We start from the raw sequence: 14,478 nt of genomic DNA on the forward strand, positions 1-14,478 counted from the left end.
TTTGTCTCACTAGCGAATGTCTCCATGTTGTCTGTCATGGGCTTCCGGGTACGTGTGTTCTTCCTCGGGAAATGTGTGAGGTGCTAACTGTTGTCATCCACCGCTTCCGCTGCAACTCTGCTCTCCTGCTCTCATGAATCCACCTCGCAGGTCCTCTCATGGCAAATATCTATTCTCGTGGCATCCGTCGTCAGCCACTGCTTCCGCTGCAACTCTGCTCTCCTGCAGACTCCATACCACGGCAAGCATGGAGCCCGCTCAGATCACCGCAGCAGTTATGAGCATTGTAAACACCTCGCGCATTATCCTGCAGTATGTGCAGAACCAGAACCTGCAAAAGCAAGCAAGGAGGCGATGGCTGCGTGGTGATGAGGACATGAACACAGACTTCTCTCAAAGTATGGGCCCTTGCAATTTGGACATCCTGGTGGCAATGGGGCAGGCTCATGCCATGGAACACCAATTCTCGGCCCGGGAAACAAGCACAGACTGGTGGGACCACATACTGTTGCAGGTCGGTGATGATTCCCGGTGGCTGAGAAACTTTCGCATGCGTAAGGGCACTTTCATGGAACTTTGTGACTTGCTTTCCCCTGCCCTGAAGCACAAGAATACCAAGATGAGAGCAGTCCACACAGTTCACAAGTGAGTGGCGATAGCCCTCTGGAAGCTTGCAACACCAGACTGCTACCGGTCAGTCGGGAATCAATTTGGAGTGGGCAAATCTACGGTGGGGGCTGCTGTGATCCAAGTAGCCAATGCAATCACTGAGCTGCTGATATCAAGGGTAATGACTCTGGGAAATGTGCAGGTCATACTAGATGGCTTTGCTGCAATGGGATTCCCTAACTGTGGTGGGGCGATAGACAGAATGCATATCCCTATCTTGGGACCGGACCACCTTGGCAGCCAGTACATAAACCGCAAGGGGTACTTTTCAATGGTGCTGCAAGCACTGGTGGATCACAAGGGATGTTTCACCGACATCGCCATGGGATGGCCGGGAAAGGTACATGATGCTCACATCTTCAGGAACTCTGGTCTGTTTGAACAGCTGCAGGAAGGAACTTACTTCCCAGACCAGAAAATAATGTTGGGGATGTTGAAATGCCTATAGTTATCCTTGGGGACCCAGCCTACCCCTTAATGCCATGGCTCATGAAGCCATACACAGGCACCCTGGACAGTAGTAAGGAGCTGTTCAACTACAGGCTGAGCAAGTGCAGAATGGTGATAGAATGTACATTTGGACGTTTAAAAGCTCGCTGGCGCAGTTTACTGACTCGGTTAGACCTCAGCGAAACCAATATTCCCATTGTTATTGCTGCTTGGTGTATGCTCCACAATATCTGTGAGAGTAAGACGGAGACGTTTATGGCGGGGTGGGAGGTTGAGGCAAATCGCCTGGCTGCTGATTACGCGCAGCCAGACACTAGGGCGATTAGAAGAGCACAGCAGGGCGCGCTGCGCATCACAAAAGCTTTGAAAACCAGTTTCATGACTGGCCAGGCTACGGTGTGACAGTTCTGTTTGTTTCTCCATGATGAAAACATGCCCCCTTGGTTCACTGTACTTCCCTGTAAGCTAACTGCCCTCCCCACTTCGATCACCACTTGCAGAAGCAATAAAGTCATTGTTGTTTCAAAATCATGCATTTTTTTATTAATTCATCAGACAAATAGGGGGATAACTGCCAAGGTAGGCCGGGAGGGATGGGGGAGGAGGGAAGCACCGGGTGGGGTGGTGGATGAGGGGAAGAGGGAAGGACAAGGCCACACTGCACTTCAAAACTTATTGAATGCGAGCCTTCTGTTGCTTGGGCAGTCCTCTGGGGTGGAGTGGTTGGGTGCCCAGAGGGGCCCCTCACCCCGCATTCTTGGGTGTCTGGGTGAGGAGGCTATGGAACTTGGGGAGGAGGGTGGGCGGTTACATGGGCTGCAGCGGCAGTCTGTGCTCCTGCTGTCTTTCCTGCAGCTCCACCAGATGCCAGAGCATGTCAGTTTGATCCCCCAGTAGCCTCAGCATTGCATCCTGCCTCCTCTCATCACGCTGCCGCCACCTCTCCTCTTGCTCCCGCAACCTCTCATCTTGCTCGTCCCTCCTGTCCTCGCGTTCATTTTCGGCTTTCCTGGACTCTGCCATTGTTTGTCTCCACGCATTCTGTTGAGCTCTTACAGTGCGGGAGGATTGCATGAGCTCAGAGAACATTTCATCACGAGTGCGTTTTTTTTGCCTTCTTATCTGTGCTAGCCTCTGGGACGGAGATGATAGGGGGAGTGTTGAAACATTTGCAGCTGCATGAGGGAAAAAAAAAGGGAGAGTAGTATTTAAAAAGACACATTTTAGAGAACAATGGGTAGACTCACGGTGAACCAAGCTGTTAACATTACATAGCACACATGCTTTTGGTACAAGGTTGCATTTTGCCTCTTATATTGAAGGCCTGCCGGTTTGGTGTGAGAAATCACACATGCAGGGCCAGGCAACAGAATTTGGTTTGCAGGCAGCCATGATAATCCACAGTCTTTCAGCTTCTTCAGCCTTCATAACATGTGGGAATGGTTTCAAACAGCTGCACCCTCATTTCCCATAACAAGCAAAGCCTGTTGGGTTGGCCATTTAAAAGGAGGGGCTGCGGTTTTCGGGTTAATGTGCAGCACAAACCCAACCGCCCCGCCCCCTGAATTCTCTGGGATGATCGCTTCACCCCTCCTCTCACCGCGTGACTAGTATCAGGGAAGATCCCAGCCAGCCAAACGCGAACAGCTGAGCGTGAACGGGGCCCCCGCCACCGCGTGGCTAAAAGCGGGGATGATTTCTTTTCAGCCGCAGGGAAACAGCCGAGCAGGAACGGCCACCTCTGAATCTCCCCAGAAGATTTCTGCTCCATCCCCAGACACGTTAACAGACTTTTCCAGTAGCTGTACTGGCCGCGAATGCATCCCAAGTCTTCAGGGCAAATTAATCATTAAATCACACTTGCTTTTAAACCATGTATTATATTTACAAAGGTACACTCACCAGAGGTGCATTCTCCGGTTTCATGGTCCGGGAGCCCGCCTTGTGAGGGTATTGGCTCCAGGGTGATAAACAGTTCTTGGCTGTCGGGGAGAACGGTTTCTCCGCTTGCCTGGTGTGTGCTATCCTCATCATCATCTTCCTTGTCCCCAAAATCCTCATCCCTGTTGCGTGAGACTCCACCTTTGCAGGAGTCCATGGACAGGGCTGGGGTAGTAGTAGGGGCGCTCTCTAGAATTGCATGCAGCTCATCATAGAAGCGGCATGTCTGGGGCTCTGACCTGGAGCAGCCGTTTGCCTCTTTGGTTTTTTGGTAGGCTTGCCTGAACTCCTTAATTTTCATGTGGCACTGCTCCGGGTCCCTGTTATAGCCTCTGTCCATCATGCCCTTGGAGATTTTTTCAAATATTTTGGCATTTCGTCTTTTGGAACGGAGTTCTGATAGCACGGATTCGTCTCCCCATACAGCGATCAGATCCAGTACCTCCCGTTCGGTCCATGCTGGAGCTCTTTTGCGATTCTGGGGCTGCATGGTCACCTCTGCTGATGAGCTTGCCACACTGGCCAAACAGGAAATGAAATTCAAAAGTTCCTGGTTCTTTTCCTGTGTACCTGGCTAGTGCATCTGAGTTGAGAGCACTGTCCAGAGCAGTCACAATGGAGCACTCTGGGATAGCTCCCAGAGGCCAATACCGTTGAATTGCGTCCACGCTACGCCAAATTGGACCTGGCAATGTCGATTTCAATGCTAATCCCCTCGTCAGGGAGGAGAACAGAGAGCCCTTTAAGAGCCCTTTAGGTCGACAAAAATGGCTTGGTCATGTGGATGGGTGCAGGGTTAAATCGATTTAATGCTGCTAAATTCGACCTAAACTCGTAGTGTAGACCAAGGCTAAGTGTATGTGCCTGTTGAAGTAAAGCTATGTATTAGTCTAGAAGATGCACACAATAAACAAACAGGCACGCACTCTAGCTCTGAAGTGCATGCGCATCTGTACGTATTGATGAATCTCACACCCACCACGTACACATTTCAAGCATACATGCCAAACCCACAAAAAAAACGCAGAAATTGGGCTTTTTTTTTTTTTTTGGCTTAATTGGCTTGGGAGTTGCTTGTTGGTTAGTTTTTGGCTTGTAGCTTGTTGCTTGTTGTAGCTCAGGGGTCTCAAATTCAAATGACCACGAAGGCCACATAAGAACTAGTACATTGGCCCGAGGGCCGCACCACTGACCACCACCCCCACCCACTGCCCCTGCCCCGCCCACACTCCACCCCTTCCATGAGGCCCCGCCCCTGCCCCGCCTCTTCCCACCCCTTCCCTGCCCCCATTCCAGCCCCTTCCCCGAAGCTCCCATTGGCCGCGGTTCCCCGTTCCCAGTCAATGGGAGCTTCGGGGCAGGTACCTGGAGGCGCGGCCAGGGCAACACACAGACCCCTGTGCCCCCCGCCCTTCCCCCAGGTCCTGGACGCTTTCCGGAGTGGCGCGGGAGCAGAGTAGGCAGGCAGGGAGGGAGCCTGCCCTGTCCCCGGTGCGTGCTGGGCCGGAGCCTCTTTAGGTAAATGCTGGGGGAGTGGGAGGGCCGCGGGGAGCTTGTAGGCCGCAGAAAATAACCCCACGGGCCGCATGTTTGAGACCCTGGTTGTAGCTTGTTGCTTCTTTTTTTTGATTGGGTTCCGGCAAGCAGGGGCAAGGGTTGGGGGGCACAGCAGGTGCACCACAGTCTCAGACTGCACACCAGGGGGATCTAGTCACATAGAGTGTTGGGGTTCTTAGGGATTGGCTTGTTTTGACCTTGTTTTGAAATGAGATTAGCTTGATTTTTGGCTTATTGTGAAAGTCAGGGTGCTTATTTACCACGTGAAAGTTGGCAACTGTGATTTCAAGCTGTTAGCAGATAATGGTTTAAAGATTTGACACACTAAAGTGGGAAGAAAAGGAAAATCTATATCAGAATACGTTTCAGAACACACAGAAGTATTCGAAAGTTTAAAAAAAACAAAAACCAGGAGAAAAGGATGAAGTTGAATGTATGTGCTGCAAATGGTATTGCCCAATTATTAAATGTAAATATTTATAGGCTAATAGGTCTAAGTCTAAAACAGTACACTGTTTATTTAAATGAGAAGTTTTATTTGGGGATTAGAGATATATTGTTTTCTTAAACTTAGAGGTTTGAGTTCTGTAGTGAGCCACATTGATGAATGGAACTCATAGCATTAAACTACTGAATACTTTTTCCCCCTGTCTTTCCGTCCACCAAAATGAACTCCAGTATTTACCTAGAAAAATTATTAATAGTTTTTTGCACTGATTTTCACCTGTTTTTGTTGTTGTGGTAATAAATAGTGATGAATTCCTGGGAAAAATTAAATAAAATAAAAACTGAAATGGAGGTGCTGGAGCTCAGCCCTGGTCAGCCCAGGCAAAAATTAAGCACTGGCTCTCTGCATCGATGCAACTGATGACACACTCCATCGACACAAGAATTGTGGTGTGGACACACAACTGAATTAATTACGGCGGCCACTGGATGTCCACTTAACTGAAGTTGACTTCAGTTTGTAGCAGGGCTTTGGAGCTGTGCTCCGGCTCTGCTCCAGCTCCAGGCAAAAACTTACTGCTCCGGAGCTGCTCTGCGCTCCAGCTCTGGGCTCCGCTCCAAAGCCCTGGTTTGTAGTGTAGATGTGCCCTTACCCTGATTCAAGCCCCATCATCTATTAGGCATTGGGAAAACAAAGAAACTGCATTACTTCCCCATTCTGTGCGGGGGGGAAAGGTAGAGCTGTATGTCACCTGCATATTGATGGCATTGCAACACAAAACGGGCTCCCCCAGTTGCCTCATATATGTTTGAACAGGATAAGGTCACAGCACATACCCCTACAGGCAAGAGCCCTTTGAGTAGATGAACAGTTACCAACCAGATGATAAGAGAGAACCAAAACACTTTGATGTATCCCACTTGGCGTCCACAGATGACTCAACGCCACTTTGTCAGTGGTAGCAAAGATTACTAATTGATCTAAAAAAAAATCAGCCCAGACACCTGTGCTTTGATTGCCTTTAGAAAGGGGTGATCCACTAGTTAGACTCATGCAGCGTCAGATTCGTGGCCATAAAATGTGCACTGAAAACATGGACCAGAAAATGAAAACCAGCATAAGTCTCACCCTGCAGCCCCCAAGAATAAAAATGATTTGTGTCTACTATTAATGAAAATGTATAAGACCAGCTTAACTCTTGTATAAATTATAACCCTAGTGTGAGTAGGTGGCTTCTCCCAGACTGCTCAAAACATAGGCCATACAAGTTTCAATGACTCAAAATTTATCTCCATCCTAGGGTTTGGCTTTATTCACCTAAGGAATTTGAAAAAAATATATAATGCAGTCCAAGCTTTCTCCTTCTGTGTGGTTGCTTCTAGGGTTCCTCAAAAAGGACTACTCAGCCCACACACTAGATCTTGGTCTCCCCTTTCCTTTATATCCAGGTGGAATAAAGAGCCAGCTGTAACAGAGTGTCAGTAAAAACCCATTTTATATCAGCAGGATCATCTCCTCTTAACAGCAGGATTTTCAGATAATGCTGTTACACAGTGATGAGACCAAATATGTTGTCTCTGGCTCTGTGCGCACTTTCCGTCATGTAATGCAGTTTGCGTGCTGGGGAAACTGGCTTGTTCTTTCAGTTTTTTTAAATGTTGTAAATTCTTTATTCACTGAATGGCTGAAACTAGTGTTTCGTACCTAATCCTCCTTTCCCCATCTATCTCCACCTTGTTTTGTACTTATGCACTTCCCCTAGCACTTAGTGGAAAATCTTCCCTTTGCACAGCAATACTACATTATTTATAAATTACAATTTTCCTTGCAATTTGCCATATATCAAAATTGGCCTTAGATGATGGTTACATAGTTTGAGAATAGAGCCTGTGGTCTTCATGCACTCTGGGAACAATTGCTAATAAATGGCCTGATCCTGCTCCCATTTACTTCAATGGGAGTTTTTCTGCAATCTGTATTCGCGTAAAACATCCTTTGTGCCAAATTCACTTCTGACACAAATGGGCACAACTCCTTTGAACTCAGCAGAGTTGAATGCACTTATGCCAAGAGTGAATTTGTCCCATTAACTTCAATGGCAGTTTTTCCTGAGCAAGAACAGCAGAGTCAGACTTCTGTCTGATTTCTGCAGTCCTGGTCTCACACAGCACATCTGTACTGTTGGTAAACCAACTAGTGGTAAGTATCAGTGGTAAAACAGATTTTCTAGTTTAGTTTTCAAAGCATTTTTCTTCTAGCTGTCTAAATGATTAATGTGAATAGGAAAATACTGTTGACCCATTTAAATCATGTCAGACAGCATCCATTGCTCATCTGCATAATGAAATACACACCGAACATTACATCTTAAGTATAGGAACCAGTGAACTACAAAATAATATTTTACTCATTTAGATTATGAAGTATAATATAGGACATTAGTACTAATCATAGTATTAAATATTAAGCCATGCAAATTGTAATTGTCAGTGAGAAAGAACTATAAATTGAAAAGGCTATTAGCATTTCAGCTATAACAGTTAATTTGTGTAGTCTTTTTTTTTTTTTTTTTTTTGCAAGTGTGCAGTTTAAAAAAGTCTATATGTCAAAACACATTTTGTAATAAAGCATTAAAATCAGAGTATTTGTTTTGTATCATTGTATTATTTACTTTCAAACATTAAAGAATGAAGTTAGAAATATTAATGTGCAGGATTAAAATATATTGATGTGCTTTATAGCACAATGATACTAAATTGTTTCTTTATTTGAATAAAATCAAATTTAAATGGCAAATTATTAGTAATTGAGTTGGAAAGTCATTTTGAGCACTAGTTAGGAAACAAAGGTGAGTTGTGGCTTCTGAAAATATATTAATTTAATTAGATAGGGACGTCATTTCCAGCATTTTAAAATGAATACAAATTTTAAAATATTTAATTTAGGCTGTCAAAAGATTTCTGTGGTTATCCACCTTTTCAACAGTTTTGTGAGATGTGCAAATAGGTCTATGAGTCACTTATAATTATTTGTTTTTTGTTTGTTATATTAGTAATTCTGTGTTCAGTTTGAATCTAATACAGTTCATACTGCATGCTTTGGTTTATGTATATTTTAGTGTGTCTGATTGACAGTGATTGAGCATTTCTTATTGAGTGCTTGGTTTTTTTTTGTCATAAATGATGTATGTTGGTTGTGCTGAAAATGTAAACAACTTCTTCCTGTATCACTGTTTGATAAACAGGCACTTTTATGCTAAGGAGATCTTTGTATATTTTAAGCAAGAAGGTAGGGTGAAATCTTCTATTTAAAAACAATAACAACAACAAACAAAATATTTATTACACTCTTCTAAACAGGATCTGTAATCCTATAATTCAGATTCGCTCAGTGAATCAAATGTCATATTTATGAATAAACGTCCTAGTTACGCAGTGATATAATAGTGCATTTTAATGAATAGTTGGTAGAAAAATAATACTGTGATAAAGCTACCAAGTTTTAGCTATAGTGAGCTCTTGATTGGGACATCTTTGTTACACAGTGTATCTTCCTATAACAAAATAAGAGCTTGCCTCCCAACTCTCACCAACATAACTTTGTAATCCTGCAAAATATTACATTTGCTCATATATTTGGAAGAATAGGTTATAGAGTGTAATGGCCCAACCTTGCAATATTTACTCAGGCAGAACTCTCATTGACTTTAGTGGAAGATTTGCCTGAGTAAGGAGTGCAGAATCAGACTCATAGTTTATAAGCTGGTGACATTAATATTAGTTTTGGTAGTGGAATGACAGATATCCTAAAGTCTATTCTCCATCATAGATGTGCTGAGGGATGGATGCATGTAACTTACATTTGTAAAGTCTCTCGATGGGGGACTAACCCCTATAATATATAAATCGTGTTTTTAGATGCTTGCAGCCACTGCTTATAAAGCAAGATAATACAGATAATTAACAAAACTTGACATAGAGCTGGAAACACCTGTGGTTATATGTCATTATTTCCAAACAAGAGTAAAATTATAAGTATTTTATTGAAAGATTTCTATCAGAAGAAATTGCTAACATAATTTATACTTATCTTCATTGTTGAGATAACACTGGCTTGTGATTCAAGAATCCTTTTGTTTTAACTCCTCAGAGATTCAACTGCAGAAATGTGGAACTACATTAGTATGATGACACATTACTGTAGTGGGTGGTATCTTTTATTTGGGGAAAAGATTACCAACTACAGACTCTCACTGCTTCAGCTTAGAGGGACTACATAGAGAATATTCAGATAATTATCATGATAGTCCACAAAATTTCCATGCAAACTTATGCTCTTATTTTATCAGTCTTTGTCATGGTTTTGCACAATGAAAGAAATGATGTGTAAAGCATTTTAGTGAGGATACGGATATAGGTTTGTGAAGTTCAATGGGAAACAAGGAGTTTATAGCAAGATTTATTTTTTTTAGCACCATAACATTTAATAGTATATCAGAATAGTGATACAGTATACTGGACATAAATGTGTTATTTGAAAAACAGTTGTGTTCCATATACTATCTGAAATTATTTTATAACAGTAGAATTCAATAGATGTTACAGCTGTGGCTGTGTGCATATTAACAATGAGATTCTATACTGTGTATGTGTTGAGGGTGTGTGTGATTTTTTGAATCATTTATTATTTTAATCAGAACTGGGCTTGGGTATTTTGTTTTATTTAAAGTTAAATACTTAAGCCAAACAATGATCAGTTCCTTGAGAAAAGCAAAGTAATTAATATATCAACTATTCTTTCAAGCTGGACTAAACTTTTTATTTATAAAATTCTTAGAAACCATTCTTAAGATGTATTTCAATGTGCAGGCCTGAGCAAATATGTTTCTGGTTCTAATTTGTGCATTTTAAGATGAATTCATTTATTTTCTTCATCTTAACAGGAATGTAGTAAGTTAATGGGAATGGTTCATTTGTTAGTTAGAAAAGTTGAAATTTGCCAGATGTGTTGTGCTGATTCGGGGCCTATATTTCCTTGGAATTAACTGTGTATGAAACTCTTAATATTGCCTTGTCCAGGCTTTTGGATCTGACTTGTTTCATTTTGCTGCTGTTACTGCTGTAAACAACACTTGCCTTTTGTTTTCTGTTTATGTTGTTATGTTGAAGACAGAAAAATTTGGATGTAAGATTACTTCTGTTGTTTTCTTAGAACCTCACTAGAATGTACAATCTTAATAAACCCAGTTATCCCAACAGGGAAGATAAAGTATTTCTTTGTCAAAGAAGCTGCCTGTCTGTGTGTTGCAGAAATGTTAAGAATCCTGCTTTTAATAATAGAAACATATGGAATCTAGTCACACTTTAATGGACAATGAAGTTCCTTTGGGGTATGAATGAATGAATGAGCCCGGGTTTACTCAGACATAGTTATACTCAGTTATTGGTTTTGTATTTCCTAAACCCTAGTATGTAGTGGCAATATGCTCTGACAATACCAGAATTTTCTTAGTGAAGCAGTAAATTTAACTTATCTTACTGGCTTTTTGGTGTGACTTTTTTTGGTACAGCTGCTCAGAGAATCATCACCAGTTGAAGATCTGGGGATTTTTGTTGTAAGGCTATTGGTTTGTAACACGTAAAATTAGAAGTTTTTCTCTTTCTCTTTCTCTTGTTACACACTATTAATTGCTATTGATAAAGTGTGGCACAGAGCCAACTTCCTGAAAGAGCAATGGGGAAGGGTCATGGCTTGTCATGACCTGGGTGCTAGTACTTGAATGTTGTTATTATTGGGCTGGAGTACCCTCGGGCTGTCATCCTTCCTGTACATGGAAGAGGTTCTGATTCTTCATAGTTTCCCAGTTTACCTACTTCTAAGATATCTATTCTATTGGCTTTAGGTTTGGGCTCAGTGAAGAATTACAAGAACTGTATTATCTTAGAAAAGATAGTATTGAATTATCTTAATATGAATATGGAAGATATATAAAGAAATAATAAGCAGTGTCAATATTTGTGAAAATGCGAAGTGAATTTTAATATAATACTTTACAAATTCAAATATTGTCAAAGAAGGTCTACTCCTGCTCCCAATGAAGTCACTGGCAAAACTTTGAATTTGTGGGGAGTAGTATTGGGCCCTAAAAACAATATCCAACTTGCCTCATGCCTTTGAGGAATCCCAGTGATGCCAGGTTTGGGGCTTCATCCTGCACCATTGGAGTCAATGAGAGTTTTGCTATTGATTTTGATAGAAACAGGACAACTTCATTGGGTCTGAGTAAGTCGGACAGGAAGACTGCTAGTTACACTATTTAATAACCAACTTCTGTCATAAATTTCTATTTCATTTCAATAATTAAATAAAAATAAATTCTGTTTTAGCATTATGTATTTAAGGACCTTGGCCTTAGGTCAATATTTTGCCAATATTTTGCACAGTCAGAACCACATAATTGTAGAGATTTATACTAATATATTGTTAATTGTAACCAAAGGCATATCTATGCTGATGAATGTTATGTTTCTCCCAGGCATGTTGTTTAAAACACAGACATGCTTATCATGCATCTTTATTTTTTCCTTGTCAACACCTTATTGTCAGCTCTGGCTAAATCTTGTGTAGAACTGCTGCTAGATTAACATTTTCAGTAGTCTTTTTATGCTTTGCTTTTTCCTGATATTGTCAATTAGAGGAAAATACTTCTCACAAGCTTGTTTTATGGATTTGGTCTTCTTCCTGTAATGACACATAGGCCTGTAACCCAGGAAACAGTGGTGTATGGTGTCCATATCCATGATTTCCTGATGTGGGGGAAAAGTGTGGAAAGCATCTGGAGAAAAGGAGACTCCCTTTACCAGCTAGTTTCCTGTAAGCCAAATTGGAAGACCTTGTCTGTGCAAATAGATTTCAAAATAGAGCCTGCCCTTTGACTGTCTCCATAATTATACGGCTCTCTCTGTATTTTATTTGGCTGCCAGAGCAGTTAACCCCTGGCAGTAAGGGACTGATGGTGGCGTTACCAGCACGGGTATGGAGACGCGACCATGTGAATACACTGTTGTTTACAGAAGCCTGTAGTTAAGACCTCATTACAATATATTTTTACTGAATTTAAAAATTATTACATGTTAGATTATGTTGATTAAGACATGTTACATCTCTCATGTACAGATAATGCAGAGATATTTGTTAAATAAAAAAGTCCTTCATTGCTTTGATGTAATCAACATCTGTCAACAGAATGAATTTGCTTTTGTTTAGTTTCAAGGGCTCTTGTTCTTCTACTTTGCCCAATCAGTTTCAACTTCTGCCTGAGGCATTCTTCTGTGTTGTTCTTTTCTTCAGCAAATGCACAGGTTATTGCTTGTGAAATGTGAGTTGCTCTTCTGTTGTACAGGTTACATAGAGTTGGAAAGAACCTTTAATCTTTCGCATTTTATTTTTGAAGCACATGTGCACCTCTGTAACACGGGCATTACAAAATCAGTGTTGTATGAATAAATTTTTATTACAATAATAACCTGTGCCACAAAAGATCTGCCAAAAAAAAGTTGGAACGTAACTCCAGTATTTTAGATAGGGTCATTGAAAATTTGTATCTAAACATTTTGTAATTAACAATAAAAAATTGTGTACTCTTACTCTAGTTACGCTGGTTGAAGTCCAGGTGCTGTTAGTGATAGTGCTTATTAAATCAGCCACTTCAAACGTCATTCCTTTCTTTTAAAAAGCAAAACTGGCAGAAGCAGCATAATTATGTATCAAGGTTAAAATTATCTGATAGCGCAAATAAAAAATTTTAAATGCTCATTTTTTACTCCCTCGTGTATATTTCATGTAAATCACCAAACTCCATTTTGAATTCAGATGAACTAATGCCCAATATTTGAAAATAGGATAGCAAAACACTGGTTTTGATGTTGGTAATTGCTAATTATTTTGTGTTATGCAAGGCTCACTTCACCAAAAATTAATTGCCTATATTTGTTAAATCAATTGGATGTTAATTCTGATATCCCATAAATATTTTTGCTGGTACACCTCTGTAGTCTACTGATCATTGTAATAGTTGAAAAGATTCTAAAATATATATTTCAGAGTAGCAGCCGTGTTAGTCTGTATCCGCAAAAAGAAAAGGAGGACTTGTGGCACCTTAGAGACTAACCAATTTCTGAGCGTAAGTTTTCGTGAGCTACAGCTCACTTCATCGGATGCTGTAGCTCATGAAAGCTTATGCTTAAATAAATTTGTTAGTCTCTAAGGTGCCACAAGTACTCCTAAAATAATATGTTTTATAGTGTCTATCTTTTTAAAGGTGCGTTTTAGTTATTGTACAGTAGAATCAGACTGAAGCTTATGCTGTAGTAATTTTTCTGCTTCTTAATTGGTACATTTGAAATCTTGACTAAACGAGTATTAAAGAGCTTAATGACGTGAGAGTATTGGCACTCAAATCTGTTGAATAATGTAGACTTATGGTTTTGATGTTGGTAGGCCACAGTCATTGAAACATACAGCATTTATTCTTTCTACTGTTAAATAAGAAATATTTTAAAAGCAGTCATTTAACAGTTCATTCCTGACCTCTCCCTTAAAAATACTTGTTGACCAGAAGAAAAATTACATTTAAATTACTAAAATCAACTTAATTAAGGGTCATTAATAGAGGTACATATAAAAAACCTCACTACTCAGTGGGTGAGATGGGAGAATTTCATTATATAGTATAGCATGCATGAACAGATAACAATTAAAATAGACCTGGAGTAAAAGGCTAATAAATATGGGGCACATTGTGCTGCAAAATTAGTCACTTAAAATGCTTCCCTCCCATCATCATTCTTGATTTTTGTATTCAACCTTTCTGGCTGAATCAGTTAAAAGAAAATCAAATGTAATTTCCATAAAAGATAATTTCATATGGTAAATTGCAATAACTCACATATTTGTGCATATTTATATTATTAATACAAATTAAAGCATGGAAGATATGCTGGGGGATCCAGCAGCTTCCAAAGACATACATACATAGAAGCTGCACAGTGTGATTCACCATGGAGTAAAAGAAGCAGTTGTCTATAATTTTCTGTGCTCAGCACAAACTGTGCTGATATTTTTTTTATTTTATTTTATTTTTTTTTGTAACACTGGTAATAAGTCTCCTTATTGCAGCTGATAGTAAATATTCTGTTATTCGTGGCAAATAACACAGATTTAGTGTTAGGGGGAAAAAGAAACCCTGTAAATAGTCAACGTTACACCCTTGCTATGATGATCTGTGTGTTACAAGGCTACTGCTTTCTCACTCTGATATCTCCCAGATGTTTATAATTCCCACAGGAAACATCATAAACTCTACATTTATAAAATTATATCTTATAAGAATTAATATACACACTTATGGCCCA

General features: G+C 40.6%; 1 protein-coding gene across 5 annotated transcripts in view; it reads left to right on the forward strand.

Annotated features, from left to right (window-relative positions):
- The window catches only part of METAP1D (methionyl aminopeptidase type 1D, mitochondrial), a 72,112-nt gene that overhangs the window by 26,845 nt on the left and 30,789 nt on the right, over window positions 1-14,478 (forward strand). The window lies entirely within an intron of this gene.

This window comes from Chelonia mydas, chromosome 11, assembly GCF_015237465.2.
Source record: "Chelonia mydas isolate rCheMyd1 chromosome 11, rCheMyd1.pri.v2, whole genome shotgun sequence".
Lineage (NCBI taxonomy): Eukaryota > Metazoa > Chordata > Testudines > Cheloniidae > Chelonia > Chelonia mydas.